This window comes from Branchiostoma floridae, chromosome 14, assembly GCF_000003815.2.
Source record: "Branchiostoma floridae strain S238N-H82 chromosome 14, Bfl_VNyyK, whole genome shotgun sequence".
Lineage (NCBI taxonomy): Eukaryota > Metazoa > Chordata > Leptocardii > Amphioxiformes > Branchiostomatidae > Branchiostoma > Branchiostoma floridae.
This window is the reverse complement of record NC_049992.1, coordinates 5,791,741-5,807,551: the sequence shown is the minus strand read 5'-3', so window position 1 is coordinate 5,807,551 and position 15,811 is coordinate 5,791,741. Positions and strand designations below refer to the sequence as shown.

At 39.9% G+C, this 15,811-nt stretch overlaps 1 protein-coding gene across 1 annotated transcript in view; it reads right to left on the bottom strand.

Moving 5' to 3' along the window:
- Positions 1 to 14,637, bottom strand: part of LOC118429876 — a 35,694-nt gene extending 21,057 nt beyond the window's left edge. Inside the window, exon 1 of the mRNA XM_035840502.1 lies at positions 14,311 to 14,637. The gene's annotated coding sequence lies outside the window, so the exon portion shown is untranslated. The remainder of the gene's footprint in view (positions 1 to 14,310) is intronic.
- Between the last annotated feature and the right edge of the window lie 1,174 nt (positions 14,638 to 15,811).

Here is a 15,811-nt window from a genome sequence, read left to right as displayed (position 1 = left end):
CGATGCGAAAAATACATATAGTCTTAGCCATTCCTTCAAAACTTTTAATGAAAAGCATATTTTCTATAAAACTTTTCAATGGTGCATTTTTGTATTGAAGAGGTTTGCATTGTTACATATCATTGCTCACATATGTTGTAAACAAATAATGTACTTTAACATATTTGTCACATTTTTCAGTAAGATATTTCAAGCATACTTTCGTTGCGTCTTTCTCGTTTCGGATCGACCGTCATATTATTAGGAATCTGTGAATGATTTATAGATATTGATTGAAATAAACTTGACAGACCTTCACTGCTTTAATTGCAGTGGAACCCAAGAGTTATTGATTACGTTCAGGTTTACAAATTACGTACTGAAGGGATTATTTTACCACAAAGCTTTAAGTCCAAATTCTAGGATGAAAGATATTATACGGCCATTACATCGTTTCTATATAATAAAATATAAACGTCTGTGAGTTAAACCTATACAGGGCAGCTTTAAATATGAAATATCCCCTCCATTTATTAGCGATGGTATCTGTAGCGGAAGAGAGGAGTTATGATTATGATATTCTGTGCTGTAATGAACTAGTATTGTCTGTTCCGTCAACTTGGAACAAGCCGTTAGACTTTGGGCGGGTCGGTTGAAAAAAAGATTTGCTTCGCTTTGTTTTGAAGGTTGGCAGAAATGTTGCCACGCAATATGTTGTGTGTAACAGGCTGCCCGTAGATACAGAAATGTCGAAATTGTTTTCAGATATTTTGTTTTTATAAGTTAAATTAAAGTAAATTTACAGGAGATATGAATTTCAAAGGAAATGACACCAACTACCAAAGATTAAATTCATTCATATCGCAGGATAGTAGATTATAGTAACACATATTTCAGGCTTTATTTCTTGCACAATGTTTTTCATCAATAACGTCTTTTCTTCTGCAAGAATAAAAAAAAAACACTACTATATATAATGGAACCACTTTGCATACCACACTTAAGTATAGCAAGCTTTGAACGCGACGTAAGCTTTTGTTAAAACTTTGCTACGCCGCACAAGTGGGATAACCTAGCAAGCTATATTTCGCACCCAAGGCTTAGTTGTTACGTATGCCTCTGTCTCGAGCGGGTTACCTCTACTAGCTTCCGCGTGGTTTAAGTTCGAGCTGACACGATATATTCATTGTAAGTTTTAAAATGGTTATGGGTTTGTCAAACACAAAAGTGGTCCCAGCACGCCCCCTTGTGGGACCTCAACCAAACTAAAAATCCTAATAACAGACACGACTCCGATTTGCTAATATCCTTTTACTTTAGTCATCAATTTCTGCATTATTATTATATAAAGTAGATAAAAACATTGTCATTGCAAGTATACGTCCTAGTCCTAAGCATGTTGAGCTGATAAGTGGCCCAAGTATGCACCCTTGGGGGACCCCAAACAAACTGAAATTCCTCCTAACAAAAATATATTTTTTTTAAACTTCTAATGATTTTCATTTGCAATGGGAATGTATTACAGGTTTAGCATTGCGAGATATGTCCCGTGGACAAAAGAATACGGTTGCTCATAACCTTTCCTGCGTCCTCTAAGGCATCATTAAGATATAATGATAGAATACAGACGAGGTGTTACGCCAGGAACCTAGATCTTTAATTTGCAACCCTACCACGGGCCTTTACACATAAAAATCAAATCATAAGGCGGAAACAATTATTCTCGCTGTTTTATATGCCTGCATTTATAATCTATTATAATACCAATGACCCATAACACCATTAAAGTAATTGCAATGTTATCGTAACATGTGCATAGTTTCAAACATAGCTTTTTGACACTTCAAAGGATCTGTAGGTATGGAAACTATATATGGAAATTGTACGTGTGATTTGATTATAAGTAATGAAATCATTTGCATTAAAGCAGGATTGGGGTGTAAGAAAATGGTGCGAAACAATGCTGACATACTATGGTACATTAGACTTGTTGTATAAGTCACGTATCAGGCTACCACTGGAATTCAGCAAGGAAATAAGATTGAAGCAGAATAAAATGCAAATCATCAACTTTCGTGGCTGGTTTATTAGACATGGACGTCATACACTAGAATACTTGCATCCCTCTACTTACTACACATTAGAAAACATTGGTTGTGTAATTCAATCACACATGGAAGCAGACAACTAAAATAGCTAAAGCTATATTTGGTACCCTATTGGAGCAACACTAATGAAACATAACGATTAAAGACTTAGCGTAAGGAGAAAGAACTTAAATCTACAACGAAAAAAAAATGTTCAAAAATTGTTTTTGGACCTAAAACATGATCATTCTGAGTTTTATTATCATCAACTATTGTAGTGTTTTAGAAACACGCACGATGGTAAATATCTTAGATATCTTCTAGGGAACCCGAGGCAAATATGTTCTTATCGGGAGGTGGTCCCAATATACCTCCTTGAGGTACCCCAAACATATCATAATATATGGCACAATAGATGAACGACCAGGAGAGCACCGTCGATTAGCTTGCGGTTAGATAGATATAATTAAAGTAGAAAGAAGTTGACTTCATACATTTTTGCTGGATAACGTCTTAGTTTAACCTTTAGTCGTGCATTTAGCATCAAAAACATCATAATTGAAATAATGAATACCTTCGAATAAAATGTGTTGTCTGCTATCATGTTAAGTTAAAAAGGTTTATTTGTATGAAGTAGGACCAACGGGTAAAATCTTAACGTATTCCCTAGTGCCACACAAAGTTCTTCTTAGACACCGTTGCAAACAATATAATCGCCTTTCAACTTTCGACCCGTATCATAATGAAGCTAGATAGTTATTCTATCATCTTAAATAACTGAATTTACCTCAATGGACTTATATCATAAATTTAGATACATTATGACATGTGACAGCCCAGTAATATTTTAAAGAATGTCTAGACGCTAGAAATCCCTCCAATGATTTTAAAAGTCCATTTTCATCCCATACTATGTACCCTTGTATTAAATAAAAGTAGATTAGCCTTATATAACTGTAGTTATGTATCAGTAGATGTCATACTTTGTACCTTGTACTATTGTTGCGCAATGAAATAACAGATTCATCTTGGAAACTTCTCAGAGAGGATAGCTGTGGACATTGTCTACTGTAAGGCTACGTTTATTCTATTATATGAAAAGTATCAAAGTTTTCATGTTTTGATGTTAAAGTAAATCGTACAAAGCAGTTGTAAAATGAGGAAATATTTGCCGTGGATTGCAATAGAAATATCGAAAACAAATATTAATGTCATGGAACAGAAACGTCAATTCCGAGATAAAAATGAAGAAAAACCTAAGTTCAAGAACAAGCCCTTTCAAAGGAGAAGGGAAATAACAAAAATAAAGACTACTTTTTTGAAAATCATACGCGTGTTAAGTGCAACCTTTGTGGCCACTTAAATCTAGTACTGAGGACAACTTTTTCAGCAAAAATTTTTTGTTCTTCACACGCTCGCATTAGTTTCTTTTTTTCAATTTACTTTTGGACAGACGAGGACAATGCGGTACTGCACTCAAGTTAGAAACTTATATTAACAGAGTCACGTATACAGTACAGACATAAGGTGAAGGAAGTCTTTTCTTTTGCCTCCCCGGCCAAAGTCAGGTATACAATTTTTACCTGGATGAAGTGAGCAAAGTCGTGTAAAGTGTCTTTTCCCGGGGCAGGGTGGGTATCGAACTCGGGACCTTCAGATTTCGGGGCACTTACGAGGTAGAGCGCATCGCACCAGTTTAGGATTCAAAGAGAATGCCATCGATGTAAACAAATCAGCAAGGCATTGAACTGATTTAAAATCATAGAAGGCCTTCAAACACTTTAAATAGATCCAAATACTTAAAATAAAGTTCAATCCAATCTTAAATTCGACTCCAGTCTTAACGAAATAACGTAGCACATAACAACTGCCCGTGGGACTCCTTGCACCGTATCTGTATTCAAGACATCCTTTCTTACAACTACTTATAATTCGCAGCCCGTCTTATATCCTGGCATCCTTGCTCTGAGACAGTTGTGGTTGTGTCTTCAGTTTTCTTTGTTCCAGTTTTGTCTGCAGGCACAAATCCGCATTCTCAGATGTGGCAGATTGTTATCATGGCCGCCAGACATCACATAGAAGATCTGAGGCTGAGCCTCACTATTATCACCAAACCCTTGGGGACATGTATTCATCTATTTAGTGAGTAGGCTGCATGTTTGGGCATGTCGTGACCGACAGAGTTGCGTCTTAGTCACATCTCTGGAGATGATGAGGCCGTGAGCGTTGCTATGACAACGGTCAGATACTCGTCACACAATTGTCAGGCACAACACAAACTCGATTCAAGTAAAAGCTTTCAATCCCACACAAAGAAAGTTAGTTCATGAAAAAAAATGTTCCGAATCAACATGATGGGCTCACAAAATATTTCATCAGTGGCCTGCGAGACTGGAGTAATGGCTTAACGGTGGTTTGAAGTCGGTATAGTCCGCCGTCCTGTTTAAAATAATGTTGAGTACGAAGAAAGTCAATTGTCTTGCAAATTTTCAATCAAAAGATTTGCGGTCGCCGTGCAGAGTGTACTGGATGAAAAATATAATCTTGAATTGTATCATTCATCTGCATATAATACGTACCATGTAAAGTTATAACCTGGTTGCTACAATGGAGGCAAATTAAATTTGTATATTTCTATATGACAGGTACGACGACAAAAAGTTTTTATTTCAATGTTATGCCTTATTTGGGTATCTGTTTTTTTTAAATCGCCATTGCTGACCAGCATTGCCCCTCAAACGTATTACAGTTCATAACCCCATGAAGACCCTGTGCTTTATCCCTTGGTAATTGTGATTTTTCAATACCGCTCAAGAAAGAACTTAATTTTGTTTAAGCTTGACAGCTTCCCTTACAAAGAGAGCATCATAATACAAAGGCTAAAGATAGAGAAGGCTAGCATATTTCCCCTGCGGGCTTCGGATTATATTTCTTATTAAGAAGAAGAAGGTATGAGATCCAGCCGGCGTATGATTTTCCCTGACTCCGACAGAAAATCGCCTACAAGCTTGAGTAAGCAATATCTATAGGATGAGATAAAACCGCCGCATTTTTCATCCTCTAAGGTGCATCTGTAGGCCAGCGCTGCGATAGATTTCCACCCGCTGGCCGCGAAGGGATGTTATCGTACCGTTATCGAAAGGAAGGCCTGTCGCTTCAAGCACTTCGATTGCAATAAAAGTTGTTGCTGCCACTGTTGATAGTGGAAATCGTTTCCCTTTCGTGTCATCGCGTTAGCCGGGGATAAAAAGGGAGACGCTAACGTTTGGTTTGAAACAGAAAATGGGTGGACACTTTGAGTTCCTCGTGGTGAGCAGGAGGAATTTCCGATCTTATCAATTTTTCGTGTGAAACATTGATCTGAGAAACTTTTATTTTATTCACCTATCTCACTATTCACCAAAACAACGTTATTTTGCGCGTGTGTGTAAGTGTGTGTGTGTGTGTATGTATGTATGTGTTTGTGTGTATATATATATACCTACAGGGGTTATATCTCATGCATTTTCAGTCAAACTTTGTTCTTTAGAAAGTTTTTAGTCGGATCCTCATTGATGATGTGTGAGTGAGTGACCTCGGGTGAGTGAGTGTGTGTTTGTGTGTGTGTTTGTGTGTGTGTGTGTGTGTGTGAGTGTGTGTTTGTGTGTGTGTGTGTGCGCATGTGTGTGGGTGTGGGTGTGTGTGCATGTGTGTGTGTGTGTGTGTGTGTGTTTGTGGTTTGTGTGTGTGTGTGTGTGCATGTGTGTGTTTGTGTGTGTGTGTGTGCATGTGTGTGTGTGTGTTGTGTGTGTGCATGTGTGTGCATGTGTGTGTGTGTGTGTGTGCGTGTGTGTGTGTGCATGTGTGTGTGTGTGTGTTTGTGGTTTGTGTGTGTATGTGTGTATGTGTGTGTGCATGTGTGTGTGTGTGTGTGTGTGAGTGTGTATGTGTGTGTGTGTACGTGTGTGTATATGAACAGCACAGCAAGCTGTAGATGAATTTTCGTGATGTTTCGTTTCTTGGTCAGTTGGTAAAAGAAAGGGATCTCCGGTTTTTATACCTCGTCCATACACGAAATAAGGAAATAATCATCTATTTGTTAATCCTCAAATCCTTTACATTACACAAAACGTAAATAAAAACACCACCAGAATAACATGAGGCACCTATACATAGAGACTGAGCGTAGAAAGTTATATTTTCATGCCTATTCGTGGACTATATATCTTTAAAAGTTATGGATTGATTTCAAGTCAACGTACTTGACCTCAAAAGAGGACAGGCGATAGAGACAGACGGAAGATGGTCGTAAATATGATTCATATGGTCGAACGGAGTTGAAATTAATAAGAATAGCCCTCATCAAAAAAACGTTTCAAACTTCGTAGTTTTTGTTTCTGGTCGATTGAATCTTACTCATCAAATAGCCCGTCCGTGAAACAGGGGACCAGGAGGTTAAAACTGTTTATTTTCCGTACGAGAAAAGACCAGTGGGGTGTCCATAGCCCAGGACACACACAATGCACACAATATTCTCCGGACTCTGCGTCTGAAACGGTTGAGACATGCACCAAACTTTGCTAGTCGCTACCAGAATCCTTAAGCTTGGATAAATAGCAGAAACTGGTCAGAATTTGCCGACTTCTTATGACTAATCTGTCCTATTAATATTATCCAACACTTTGAGGTTGACTGCTTCTGTTTTCCAGTAACAAGACGGTGATTTCCCTCAGAAGGCTGCAAAAGTCTTACCCTGGATTGCCAGAAAAAAAAAGTGGAAGATGTCTTACGGACTCAATAATTTGACAGATGGTTTAGCGGTCATAGACTTATAGGAGCCAAATAAGACCAGTTGAGACTATGGTTGGAATCCGTTGGTATCTAACTACCTGGTTCTTGTTTAAGAATCGGTAAAGGATGTAAATATGGCCATATTGATTTGGTTATATGGTTACCATCTTCTGGGAAGACAAAATTTATGCGAGCGTGCAAATTCATAAAGTCAGACCAAAGAAAGTTTCCTTCATTATGTAACCTAAGTTGGTCGGACAGGCCAGTTATACCCCCCTCACATGTAGCGAAAATCGATCGGACGACGAGTCTGCGAGCTCTAAATTACAAGGAGGCATGACCCTGACGGGAAGGGGGGAACTCTGCCATTTTTTCGTCGGCATCATGGTCATGCCTCCTCGTAATTTACAGTTCGCAGACTCGTCGTCCGATCGATTTTCACTACATGTGAGGCGGGTATAACAAACACTCTGAGTATTGTATCATTTTTGCTCTTTCAAATCTTCTTCTTTGACCTTTGCATTGGCGTTGGTATTCTATGACAATACTATATGTTTTCTGTCTGATATGAATGAATGAATGATTGAATGAGTTTATTGCTCAACAATCGCACAGGGTACAATGTATGGCAACCAATAACAACTAATAGCTATATGTTCTGTTTATATCTACGGTATAGACTTTCTCATTTTGCAGTATGATTGAATTTTTTTTGTGGAAACGACCGGAAATTGTTGCTCGTGTGGATGTCATCCATATAATCAAATCAACATGGCCTAACGTGTGGAGAGGGAAATGGCTTGATGTCAGATTATTATTATTATTCCTCATGGGACTGAACCAACAATCTACACAATCGTCCCAAAGGTGGTATCTCACTGCATTTGGGGCACCGGTGTGGCACTGCGTGGTCCATTCACTGCTGCACTGTTGTGGTATTTTCGCCGATTTTTTAGATATTGCGTACGTAAAACTATAACACAGAAGAACGCAACAAAATACACAAAATGTACGGAAATTCGTTATTATCTCTTAAATTCGTTGAGTAATCTTTCGAACCCAGCTGTGCCGCACTGATGCACCTTTAGGTGGTATCTCGTTGCATTGGTGGCACCAGTGTGGCACTGCAGGATTCGTAAATGACTCAATAAAGTTCAGAGATAAAGAACCAATTTTGTCGGTATTTTGTTGTCTTCTATGTCATACTTTTACGTATTACGTAATATCTAAATTATAAGAAAAAATCGGCGAAAATAACACAATAGTGTCGCAGTGAACGAATCCCTGCAGTGTCGCACCGGTGCCCCAATTGCTGCGAGATACCACCTAAACTAACACAATCACGTGGACACATCACCTTTCGCATTCACGTCTACAGTAAGATTTACGGGCGGCCCCAGTCGGCGGCTCACTCCCGTGGTCTTCTCCCCCATTCATCCTCATTACTACCTGCCCAGACATAAGCACCAGCATCATAAAGTAACCTGTCTCTCAGACGGGCGGGCGGCGGGCGGCATCAATGATTCATGGGGAGTTTTCAGCTTTCTTCGGGCAGGGCTTACCGCCTCTAACCGCCAGCGGTTTGGTTCTTGTCCAAGTTTGATATATTTTTACCAAAACGTCAGGATTTTATAAAATCAATTTTTATCATTTGTGCATTCGTTTGTTCTTTTTTGCTTCTTACTAATGTTTTTTGACTAATATTTTCTCCACTTGTTCTTCCTTCTTAACGATTCTGCGTAAAGTGTTTTTTGTTCTTTGTTCCCTTTCCTTTTCCTTCCTTTAGTTTCTTTTTGCCTTATTTTTCCTTGAAGTTCGTATTTTCTTTCTCACTTTTTCTGTCTTTCCGTATTATTTTATTTTCGTGTTTTCTTTTTTGCTTTTCTGTCTTTACGCCCTATTTTTCCATGGTATTTTATTTCTCGCCTTCCTGTCTTTCGCCTCATTTTTTGTTCTTATTTTCTTTATCTTTTGCCTCATGGGCCTTATATTTACTTCGTATTTTCTGTCTTGCTTTCTTCTTATTGTCTTTCCATTTAGTTTATCGCCACGTTTTTACTCCATTAGTTTTACAGCCACAATTTCTTATCTCTGAAAATGTATCTCTGGTACCTCGAGCCAACTTGGGGGAAGAGTTTTCCCATTTCAAACGTGAAAGAAAACTGGAAAAAAACGTACAGCTGTAAAATACCGAGCCAAAGGATTAAAGGAAAATGTTCGCTGTGGTTTCGAGTTCGCGGTAAAATGACCACCGCGAAAACTGCCAACACAAAACAACGGCGAAAGTTTCTGCACTTACAGTATGTTTGTTATGATGTTAGGTGTAAAAGTAATGGAAAAGTCAAAGACATGATACAAAGCTAACATTACAAAATCCTCATTAGAATGGTGAGGTATTAGAATATCCTTGGAAGACCGTTTTACGACAGTCGCTGTGGACAAGGTCACATGAATGTCAAATCAATGTTTTTCGACATCTTGTCCGATTTACGTCTCAGCTGGGCCGTAAAATACAAAAATCAATCGAAAAGAGTAAAAAATTATCAGGACTCTATTTCCATCAGTGATTATCCCACAATTCATATCACTCTTGCTCTTCCACTATCACAGCACATGTTCAGTCGTAAATTGTATATTTATATATTAAGAGGAAGTACGTAACTATGTATCGTCCCTCGGATAGGACGTTAAATGGAGTTCCCGTGTCTGGGGAGAGCCAAAGCCCGGGCACGTTAAAGAACCCGCCACATGTGCGATGGGGCGGTGTGAGCGGTTCAAAACCTTGGCCGCACCTGGGGCAATTACTGTTGTATTGAGGTCAACTGAGTGGCGTCGAATGGCAGCTCGCTCCAGACACTTGCGATTTAGCCCAGCCTATTGTAAGCTCCTCGCAATTCAGCCCCTGGCTGCAAAGAGTGAGTACTCGGCCCACCCAATAACAATAACAATATGCCTTAGGAACAACCTATAGCTGTACTTAAGAGATCCAGAGTACTGGCTAGTGAGCTATAACCCTGTTTAAAGGCGTGCCCAAAGCTATGTTCGTTTTCTGCAGTCCCTTCTAGTCTGCATGCTTTAGGAATATTACATCGCCAGTTATTTTATTAAATCTCGATTTAACATTTCAAATAGGGTTGGTTATATAGAGGTTTCAAAGGACCTAAATCATTTTTAATAAAATCATACATTTTGATACAGCCAGAAGTAGAGCTTAGAGAGACAACGAATTGACAGCGTTTTCTTGTTTAGAGAAGAGAAGAAGAAAAGTAAGGATATAATATTTCTTGTTAGCAGATTGTAAAGTAAGAAATATGTCTTAAAAAAATCTTTTTTTTAAGAAACATTGTTGAAAGTTTGTAAAATATATATGCAGAGTAATCCTATGACAGGTAACTACTTGCCGACCGGGCTTAGGTACTCGTTATGACTATAATGTCACACCAAATGTCACTCATGAAGACTTTATGAGCATTTCTAGTTCACTGCGTCCCTTTCCTACCATCTACTTTAATCTTTGATGAGAAAGAAACTCGCTGAAATTGTTGACAATGTATTCACTCTATAAGGTAGTGTCACTTAAGGTGGTATCTCACTGCACTTGGGGCACCGGTGCGGCACTGCGGGGTTCAAAATATTGCTCAACGAATTTCAGAGTTAAAGAAAACATTTTCGTTCATTTTGTGTATGTTGCTGTCTTCTAAGTATTACTTTTACGTATTACGCAATATCTGAATTATAACAAAATAGCGCAGCGCGCGAAACCAAAACTAATCTGTTTATGCTTTTGTATGTTTTCTTGCCTTATCTCACTGTAATTGGAACACCGGTGCGGCACTGCGGGGTTCGTTCACTGCGGCACTGTTGTGTTATTTTCGCCGATTTGTTCATGATTTAGATATTGCCTGATACGTAAAGGTATGACTTAGAAGACAGCAAAATTCACAAAACGTAAGAAAATTTGTTCTTTATCTCTGAAATTCGTTGAGTAATCTTTCGAACCCTGCAGTGCCGCACCGGTGCCCCAAGTGCAGTTAGATGCCATTTTTGCCGTACGGTGAGAATTTAAAACGAGGTTATTAATATGGCTGGTCGTCTACGTACGACGATGATCTACAATAACTTTTGTCACCAAATGTACCGACTTTGCTCTCGTAGGACGAAAGGAATACATGAAACAATCACCCGAGTGTCGCCCATGTTGGTATTCCCTTTACACTGTGTAATGCCAAAGCTCAATGTCTTCTTAAATGTCATGGTCATATTTGCACGACTGAAAGAACCTCAATATTTCCCATTCTGACAGCAAGCCAAAAGCAAACATACGATTTGAGTTTGCCCTTTTTGCTGTGTATCAGAAAATGTTTGCTCAACAATTCAAAGTCGTACATACAAAACGTTTCTTCAAGTTTATTCCTACAACAGGCCGAATATCATAAATATAAACCTCTAAACAGTATTATTTCAGTCATCTTGCTTAATAGAAATAAAGCTTCTCTTGTACACCTTTTTTGTGTTATTCCAAAACCCAGACGAATGAGACAGAGAAACGGTGATGGAGAAAAAGCTTCTTTTGATCACCCTCTGTGTGTTATTACAAAACCCAAACGTATCAGAATGAGAAACGCACGGTGTTAGCCTTAACTCTTTTTCCGTTACACACTTTTCCCTCGGGAGAAGCTGTCGTCTTCCGTAACTGTTCGCACAACTACAAATTTTACACTCAGCTGCGTTTCTTATGAAGGAAGATTACACGGTGTTGGAGCTAAGGTGTAAATATGAGCCGAGACAACGTCATGCCATTTTGGAATAACGTTTCTTCCGCATTCGCACGTGAAGTGAACTCATGCGCTTGACGGAATGCAGATACAGGTACTTCGGATGAACGAACGGGCACAGTTCGGCGATTTCTTCACGTATTCCCAAGGGCTAGTACGCCGCAAATGTCACAATTTTGGAGAGGAAACGGTTTCATATGTTACCAAGAGTTTTTCCTTTTAGGTCGATTTTTTTTCAGAATCCAGTGTGCAAGCCTGGTATATAGTTGGGTGGTGGATATTTACGAAGTTTGAGTTTTGCATAAACGTTTATTAGTTCACAACATAAAAACAAGAATTTATGATCGTTTCTATACCGACTTGTGGCGAACATAACTCTCTACAACACGTTGGAATACTGAAATATCGACAGATAGAGATGTACACATGTGTATCTTGTTATTTAATACAGGGCATGAATATATATACTTCTGTTACAGACAGAACTTGAGGTTGAATATGAAACCATAAACTGATGGAAATGAGCTTATAGTTATACCTCCCACTACATGTGGGGCGGCTACCTCGCTGAGATTTGACAGAACGCTCAATGAATATTAAAGACAAGAAAACTTAATTTCTTTACTCTTTGGTTGTCTTGCTGTTTTTTCAGTAATACTTTTACAGATCTATGATATTTCCATTATTAAGAAAAGGGTTCAAAATCCGATACATGTTGCAGCGTCTAGTAGATCAAGGGCCTTATCTTTTTTCACATGAATAGAAACAGATCAAGTTTTTCTTTGTGTGTCTACAGCCTAAAAAAAAGTATAATTTGCTCCTTCTTTGTGCGCCATATCTTTTCAGTCGCACATGGGCAATTATGCTATAAGGAAATGCTATAAATGCATGGATGGTGAACTACACACATCGCTCTTATCCAACTCTAGTCCTCCAAGGCTTAGTTTTAACCATGATAAGGTAGTCTTACACTAAGTTGCGGGTCTGCGCTGAGATACGTGGGCCCCAGATGGAAAATAAAAGTCATGAGTACAAATGCCTTCATTTCTATACCTAGAAGAGGCCCTGCAAGTACAAGTTCGAATAGAGTACTAGATATTCTGTATATGCAACTTACTTCTTGTCATATTACCGCTGACATTTAATACTGGAGAGTTGTCTCTCACGAAGGAAAGGTGGAGAAGTATGGAATTAATAACAAAGCAACAAAGGAAGCTTTGACGACTTCTCGTAATAACTACCCGGCCGGCGAATTCATCTAATGAATTTTGGCTGTCTAATGAAATTATTGTCTGAGAGCGTACTGTGAGGGTGTGGTAGACTTTTTTCTTGTGCACTTGTGGGGAGTTTGTTGGCTGGGATCTCTGTAGCTTGTATTAGGGGTGAGTACCGGTACAGAGAATCCAGGTACAGGTACGGTCCAGGTCGAGAGAATCAGGTCCGGGCCTGGACCTGTACCTTGACCTAATTATCTGTGAAAACTTGTGAGTGGCTGATACTTAATACAATAGTTCATGTCGCTAGAAAGGATTCTGTTTAGTGAAATATCCGACATCCATTGGCGTTTTAAAATCCTATTTCAGTCGTGTAAACAACACTATCTGCCTCTGCCAAAGTTTGACTTTAGAAGCTTAGTAAAAATAACTATCAATTCTCCTTTACTTCACTCTTTTTATTTACTTGGACCGGTCAGCCCTAAACACGTGAACACCTGCCGGTATAATCTGTTCATTTTCGAATCGGTCCAACATCCGGTGTACTGACTTTTTTCAGGTCCGGTTTTTCTGGACCGGTCCAACAAGACAAAAAAAAAAAGGTTTTGCACCGACACCTATATGGTAGACTTATTTCTAGCTTACTTGCCGGGCGTTCGGTGCCTGGGATCTCTTTAGCTTGTATCTTTTTTTAACCCATCGCATGCTAACCTGAGGAACTATACAGTTGTCATTCTGTCTATGTCTGTTTCATTTTATATGTTCTTGTCTCTTACGAAGAAAAATCGCTCGTTTGGAAAATAACGTATCAGGTTTCCTATGAATGCTCTGCTCACCGTTTCCGAAAAGTATGAAAATTTAAAGCGGTCTAATAGAAGGTTTCTCGAGTGGCGTTGTTGGAAAGGCTTCGCTCGAATTGCCCCTTTTCAGCCGGCGTCTATGTCTATCAAAAAAGGTTTCACATCTGCACTTTAAAAGCCAACCGGTTCCTCTTGAAAGACTGTTAGATTGTGCGTCTGACATAGGGCGTTATGCAATATGTCAAAAAGTTGTTAACACGTCGGAAGGTCTGTTTCACCCCGTACTTTCCTCTCTCAAAACGTTCACACAGATCGATGTATGTATAATTGATAAAGAGCGGGGATTCGGGACATGTTTTCGCGGATTGCGAATCTAGTACAAACATGGTTATATCGTGCCTCTTAGCTAGATTTTGCCATAAATATCTGATGAGGAAAGGACAAATATACAGTACATGTCATCTGAGAGAGATACAACATTCCCTTCACTAAGAGCTTAACTGCCTGGAGAGGTTGGCGTCCCAGCGGGTGTTGTGCGCTGGTTCCCGGTCGTCTGCCTTGCGAGAGCCTAGATGTTCCTCAAGGTCCGCCTTACTGTGATCGTCGTACATATATACGTGTCTACTGATAAAAATTGCAGATAGAGACAAAAAAGCCTTTTAGATAACATCAGAAGTTGACTTACCTCTTATACAAAAGAACCGGCGGCAGTTTTCCACGCTGCTCCCATGTTGACGCCTACTCCCCGTTGCGGATACCTCAGCCAAGGTTACACCGCCGCGCTCCAAACTTCCATCTCCGCACGGCGTCTCATCGTGAACGGAACTGAGTCAAAACGCATGGTCCGCTGTGCCGTACTCCCCTGCGATTGACCGCAGCTCTCCCGCTACGCTGTGCTCAATGCGCAGCCCCGTCACCGATACAACGGTCGTAGCTGATGCCAGCGAAATTTATGGGCGAGTGCATTGAGTCAGTTAGTTATAACAGTGATTGCTTTCCATAATTTTCTCTCAGGGCACAGCCCGCCCCATCAATCAATCAATCCACCCGCCAATATCACCCCTCCCCCTCCACACGTTACGCGAAATGCCAATAACTCCGCCACTCGCTACCCTTTTACCATCGACGCTGACATTTCGCGCTATTAAGAACAGGCCAGAAAGAAGGGTTCACAGGAGAAGAAAGAAGTACGAGATAAAGGGTCAGCGATAATTGGGTCATAGATGGCCTTTCTCCCGTCTTTCCTAGGCGACCGGGACCAATGAATGGTGATAACGTAATTTGCTGGGCTACTAAGATATGTGACGTTAAATGTAACAGTGGGGTGCTTGGCTTCCCGCTGTTTAGGTAATCATCACCCCCCCCCCTTTCCACTAGAAGCTGGTACCGCGCAGCGACCACTGAGAAACCACTGAACGACGGAATATTTCACACGGTTTGCTCGGTTTGCTCAACGGAAGGAGCAAACTTTCTGTCACGTTTTTTTTATGTATCGTTGTCTTTTAAATCATACTTTTGCATCGCTCATCGCATGAAGATTATAAAATGAAAGAAGGTTCACACGAATTCAATTCTAGTCACTGAAATGTCGCTCAAAAGTTCATTTCCACTAGACGGCGATCTCGCTGCGACTTTGCTGAGTGTAGTTTTTTTTTGTTTTAACCCTTGAATTTATAATTGAAGTGTTATGCAAACTGTAAAAGTATGGCTCAAAAAACAACAACAACAAAAGACATAAAGTGTAATAATAGTCCCTTTCCACTAGGAGTAGGACGGCGCTCTCGCCGCGCTCTCTCTGCGACCTAAAATTTGACAGATCGCTCAACGAATTGTATAGAAAAGAAACGGATATTTTTACACTTAGTGCGTTTTGTTGTCTTCTCGGTCACACTTTTACATTTTGTATGATATACCTAGTATGAAAGTGAAGGTTACACATATCCTAGATAAGTCGCAGTCAGAGCGCAGCGCGATCGCCGTTTAGTAGAAAGAGGGCCTTTCAATACTTTAAGACTCACTCACTGCCCTTTCAAGTATCGGGTCGTAGCGCAGTTGCAGCGAGGTCTCTGCCCTGGCATAGTGGAGGCGGTATGCATTTGGTCGTTAATCTATAGCGGGTTGACAACGACATGCAGATGCCAGAGAGCGGTTCACAGAATGTCGCTGCATGAGGTCTAAATACGGGA